Source organism: Mauremys mutica, unplaced genomic scaffold (assembly GCF_020497125.1).
Source record: "Mauremys mutica isolate MM-2020 ecotype Southern unplaced genomic scaffold, ASM2049712v1 Super-Scaffold_2380, whole genome shotgun sequence".
NCBI lineage: Eukaryota > Metazoa > Chordata > Testudines > Geoemydidae > Mauremys > Mauremys mutica.
This window is the reverse complement of record NW_025423354.1, coordinates 295,547-301,774: the sequence shown is the minus strand read 5'-3', so window position 1 is coordinate 301,774 and position 6,228 is coordinate 295,547. Positions and strand designations below refer to the sequence as shown.

At 47.6% G+C, this 6,228-nt stretch overlaps 1 long non-coding RNA gene across 1 annotated transcript; it reads left to right on the top strand.

Moving 5' to 3' along the window:
* The first annotated feature begins 388 nt into the window (after nucleotides 1-388).
* LOC123361504 lies at nucleotides 389-5,735 on the top strand. The gene is made up of 3 exons (XR_006576172.1): nucleotides 389-404; nucleotides 2,268-2,310; nucleotides 5,246-5,735. It is a non-coding gene; the product is annotated as an uncharacterized LOC123361504 (long non-coding RNA).
* Nucleotides 5,736-6,228: the final 493 nt, after the last annotated feature.

Below are 6,228 nucleotides of genomic sequence, written 5' to 3'. Positions count from 1 at the left end.
AACATGCTGTGCTGGCAAACCACACACGTGTTTATTACATTTACTCCTGGCTTAAGGTAAAGCAATGCTCAGGTTATTGATTAAGCACAGACTAGGCAATAGCGCACGTAGCCCCTCCAATAGCTCACGTAGTCCCTTCACCATTCATGATATATTGCACAAGGGGAGATGGCTATGGGTGAACCAATCAATATGTCACAAGTAACTATGATCTCATGCTCTTTGATCTAATTACTAATAAAAACCCAGCTCAAGAGAGCTCGGGACGCCTGCTTAACAAACCTCTTGACTCCGCGTCTCCTTGATCCCAACATCTGGTGACCCCGACGTGATTCACCGGATCCCGAGGACCCCTGCTCATCCGACTGGAATAGTCTAGGTGCACCCGCTGGAAACAGCCACTCGTGAGTATGGGGGGTGATTTATCAGTGCCACAAAAGGCTCATGCTAAGGAATTATTTAAGCTCATTGAGGGGAGCGGTTGCCCAGCGGTTACGCTGCGGCATGTAGAGGATTTTGTTAAGGAAATAGAATGTCAATGCCCCTGGTATCCCGAAGAGGGGTCCCTGCAGCAAGAAGATTGGCAAAAGATAGGAACACAGCTCTTTGAGGAACCGAGAGCAGCAGTGCAGCACCTGCTCATGTGGCAGCGCTGTACTGAGGCAGTGGGAAAACTGGGGCCACAGGCGTCTCTCACTGCCGCCCCGCTTCTCGCGCTGACGACACCGCCTCCGTACCCGCGGGTGCTACCACCAGCGCCTGCGGTGTCGGATACGGGGCAGCGGCCCTCGGATCCCTCTGTTGATAAAGGAACTGATCAGCCTTGTTTCCGGGGGAATCGTGGGGGCTGCGTCCGGGCGGCGGTTGCGTTGGCGCGTGAGACGGGGGAATTGAGTTTGGAGGAAGAACATCAGTGGGAGGGGGAGTTGCCCATGTTAATGCCTATAGCGGCAGGAGTCGATGCACAGGGCAATGCCGCCAGAGAGTGGACGGCGCTACCGTATACAGTACTGAGGGAGGTGAGAAAAGCTATCACGGAGACAGGCATCAGGTCTAATTTCGTGGCAGGCATCTTAGAAGGAATTGGAAATGGCTACACGATGGCTCCACAAGATTGGAAAGACTTATTTCGTATGGTGCTGACCCCCGCCCAGTATATGGTGTGGGACAGTGAGTTCAGGTTAGCTGCTGTAGGATACTCAACCCCAGCTGCCACGCCTGACCAGATTTATGGAGCAGGCCAATTTAGCACTATAGAGGGACAGTTGGAGTTAGACCCAGACACATATATTCGTACTAAACTTAGTGTTATGAGAGCTTTCAGAAGGGTTCCTGTAAGTGGGAAACTGACTAGGTCTTTCACAGCCACCTGGCAGCAGCCTACAGAGCCGTATCCGCAGTTCATAGATAGGCTCAAGGAAGCAGTACAGCGGCAGGTCGATAACGAGGAGGCACAGACAGAGCTTTTACGGCGACTGGCCTATGAGCAAGCTAATGCTGATTGCAAGAAGGTACTGCAATCTATAATACATCGCCCCTCGTACACTTTAGCGGACATGATTCAGGCTTGCGCGGATGTCGGTAGTCAAACCCATGCTATGGCTCTTTTGGCGGGGGCTATAAGACAAGGTAATAAACCAGCAGGAAATTGTTTTAATTGCAAAAAACCGGGACACTTTAAAAGCCAGTGTAGGGCACCCGGAGGGGGAGCACATAAAGGAAGACCCCAGGAAGGGGGTAGGCCCTCCAAAAAATGTCCTAAATGCAACAAGGGGTATCATTGGGCAAATCAATGTCGATCAGGACTGGGGCAGGGAAACCACTGATCGGGCCCTCCCCGGGCCCCAGAAAAACAATGGGGGCGGAAGAATTGACTAGAGCACAACCGGCAACGACCGGCAGTGCTGGAATAGACTTGTATAATCAAGAAGAAAAATCCTCATTCTTACCGGGGGAAGTTCTTTTAATGCCTACTCAATTAAAAGGGCCCCTTCCTGAAGGGACGGTGGGCATTATACTCCCTCGGTCATCAGCAAGCAAACAAGGAATTATGGTAGTTCCCAGGAGTGATTGATGCTGATTATCAGGGAAAAATATATGTTCAGTATTGGAGTCACCCGCCTTTTACTTTAAGACGAGGCGACTCCTGGGCACAAATGATACTGTTGCCATATGAGCTCCCTGGAGAGAAATCACAGGTAACACGTACAGGAGGCTTTGGATCCACTCGTACTGAAGGCGACAGCGACTCTTCCTTTCACCCACAGGTGGCGGCGTTGGTACACCGAATATCCCTGCACAAACCTCAACGTAAGTATAACCTCCAAGGTAAGTGGCTGTTTGTTGGACACAGGGGCGGATGTTTCTGAAATAGCTGACAAGGATTGGGAACCTAAATGGCCTTCTGAGGGCTTGGCTACACTTACAAATTTGCAGCGCTGCAGCAGGGTGTGAAAACACACCCTCTGCAGCGCTGCAAATTGCGGCGCTACAAAGCGCCAGTGTAGTCAAAGCCCCAGCGCTGGGAGCCGCGCTCCCAGCGCTGTCCGTTATTCCCCACAGGGAGCTGGAGTACGGACAGCGCTGGGAGAGTTTTCTCCCAGCGCTGGTGCTTTGATTACACTTAGCGCTTCAAAGCGCTGCCGCGGCAGCGCTGCCGCGGCAGCGCTTTGAAATGCAAGTGTAGCCAAAGCCTGAGATAGCCCCTGTGGTATTCGGGGTAGGAGGCAGCCAAGCATCTAAAAAGAGCTCTCAATGGTTACCGGTAAAATCCCAGGAACAAGGCCCCATAATAGCATATATTCAACCCTGCATATTGCCTTTACAGTTTAACATTTGGGGAAGAGATTTGTTAGAACAGATAGGGGCAAAACTGGTTTTGGAAGATGAGTAAGCCTCAGGCTCTTCCGTTACAGTGGAAAACTGATAAACCAGTCTGGGTAGAACAATGGCCATTACCTAAAGAAAAATTAGAAGCTTTGCAGCAATTAGTTGAGCAACAATTAAAAGATGGACACATTGAGCATACTACAAGCCCGTACAATACTCCTGTTTTTGTAATTAAGAAAAAATCAGGAAAATGGAGGCTCCTTCACGATTTGCGGGAAATTAATAAAATACTAGAACCAATGGGCCCCCTGCAGTGTGGCCTCCCCAATCCAAATTTAATCCCTTATGACTACCAGGTGGCAATAATTGATTTAAAGGATTGTTTCTTTACAATACCGTTACAGGAAAAGGATAGAAAGTATTTTGCATTCACAGTGCCAGTCCTGAACAACGCCCAACCCACAACACGTTATCATTGGAAAGTGTTACCCCAGGGCATGTTAAATAGCCCTACCATGTGTCAGTATTTTGTAAACACTGCTCTTCAACCTTTCAGAAATAAGTTCAAACAGCTACTTGTATACCATTATATGGACGATATCTTAATAGCCGGTAGGCCCCTACCCACCACATGGAAAAGTGAGTTAACGGATATCTTAAGTCAATCGGGTCTGGTAGTAGCCCCGGAAAAAATACAGGAAGCCGAACCTTTTCAATATTTAGGTCATAAAATGCTTGCAGCATACTCCATGCCCATACTTCCAAAACTTACCTTGCCAAACAAATTAACATATGTAGTACTACAGCAAATTCTGGGATCCATAAATTGGATAAGACCGTATTACAAGATTCCCACATCTATGCTAACTCCACTGTTTAATGCCCTAAAATTAGGAAAGCAACCGGGAGACATAATATCACTAACAAACGAACAACGGGAGGTAGTGCATAAGGTCAACGAAGCCATGGCAGAAAGGTGGGTAGATAGAGCAGTACCTGACGTGCCCCCATCCTTAATCATTCTTGGGGACACTCAGCAATTCATGGGGGCATTACTTCAACATACAAGTGAGAGAGAATTTATCCTCGAGTGGATGTATTTACCACACACACACAAAAACACACTCGTCCCATTGTCTGGAATGTTTGCTCAATTAATCACTAAAGGACGCAATCGAGCACTAAACTTGTTTGCCATGGATTTAGTAAACATTGTTATCCCCATCCCCATCGCCACCTGGGAAGCTGCATGTATGCACTCGGAGGAGGTGCAAATAGCCCTAGCCAATTATGTTGGGTCCGTAGCTTACCATACTCCCAAGGATCCTCGTCTCCAAGTTGCTCAGCATATTCCGCTGAAAGTATTTTACTTGGTATCTCCCGTTCCCATACAAGAAGCTCTTACCATTTTCACCGATGGTGGCCCCTCCAGAGGGGTGGTCGCTTGGAAGAAAAATGACCAGTGGAAATCCCAGTTTACCTTACCGCAACGCTCTCCTCAGCGTGCGGAGCTAGCTGCGTTAATTCTTGCCTTTAACACATTTTCTGATCAACCGGTTAACCTCATAACAGACAGTTTGTATGCTGCAAATGTTGTTAGTAATATTGCTTCTAGTTGTGTTACTGCATCTTTGGATAATAATTTGCTTGGTTTATTTCTTTCCCTGCAACTGATATTACGTCACCGCCGACATCTATTTTTTATCGCACATGTTAGAAGTCATCAGCCTTTCCCCGGAGAAATCTCGCAAGGCAATGCCTATGCTGATAACGCCTTAAAGGCTTTCCCCTGCTCTCCTATGGAAAGTCACTCCTTACATCACCAAAATGCTAGGGCATTGGCCAAGCAATTTTCCATACCACTATCTGATGCAAAAGCGATTATTCAGCAGTGCCCTGAGTGCACTGGAAACCTCGCAGGCCCCGCTATCGGGGTAAATCCTCGGGGGCTAGGTGCAAACCAATTGTGGCAAATGGACGTCACTCGGTTCCCACCATTAGCTCCCTGGTCCTATTTGCATGTAGTCATAGACACTTATTCTGGCTATATATGGGCAACGCCACAAAAAGGGGAAAAAGCCAAACACGTCTGTAATCACCTCATTCGTTCCTTTGCAGTGATGGGAAAGCCGTCAGCTTTAAAAACTGACAACGGCCCAGCCTATTGCTCCTCAGCGATGGCAGCGTTCTGCACGTGATGGGGAATCACGCATACCTTTGGCATCCCATACAATTCCCAAGGACAAGCCATTGTAGAACGAGCTAATCGCACATTAAAAACTGCTCTCCTGCGACAAAAACAAAAAGGGGGAATTGTCCCCGGCAGCCTGACAGAAAAGGAAGAATGGCTGGCTCAAGTACTGTTTACACTCAATCATTTAAATCTATTACCTTTCAATTCTCAATTTTTCACCAGGGCACAACGGCATTATCAGACGACCGAAGTTCTTCCTGCTCCAAAGGTAACCTATCGTCAGCTACCTGGCCCGGAGTGGAGCGGACCTGTGCCACTAATCACCTGGGGGCGCGGTTACGCAGCTGTATCAACACCAAGCGGCCCGCTCTGGGTACCTGCACGATACGTTCGACCATACAAGGATGGCGTGGCATCAGGGACTGAGCAACCCCATCCCTGACTTCAACATACACTTATATGATGAACAAGGAAAAGTGACAACGGGCCGAAAACGAGGGGGCCAACGAAATGCACCTGCCACATGGGGCCAAGTAAAGAACCTAGCTAATCAGGCTGAACAACTGTTGGAAAAAACAGGACAAGAGAAAACGGCAGAGAACTATATGATGGCATTAATAGCCTCCTTAAATGCCAATTCTGTACTTTTGTTAACAATAATTATTTTCAGTTTAACTACTGTCCCTACGGAAGGGGGGCCGATAGTGACTGGGGGGGGGTTCATCTTAATATATGGGAGGTATTTGCAAAGACTTTAAACCAAAGTACCTTCTGCTTAACGGAGCAGAGGGCGGTGGGGGAGGTGCTAGGATCTTGCCTAATACCAGTATGCCATAATCCCAAAGACATCAACAATGATACATGGTTTTATAATTCTCTAGAACAAAATTCTACTATTAGGGAATTAGGGTACCCCGGGTACCATAATTGGGGAGATCGACTAACGCACAAACCGCGTTTTGCCGTTACCCTGTTAACACCGCATGTTGCTAGTTTTAATGTTAGTTGTGCTAGAATGGTTAATTGTACCAAAAAGACTTGTATTCAATTCCCAAAAGGGAACTTCAATTGCTCAAGTATAGTTAATATATCATATATGTATGAGTACCTACAATTGCCAAGGGGCTGGTTCTGGTCCTGCCCCGGATATACCTTTAACTACATTCCAGCCAACATTAGTCATGAAACTCCATGCTGTCTTAGTA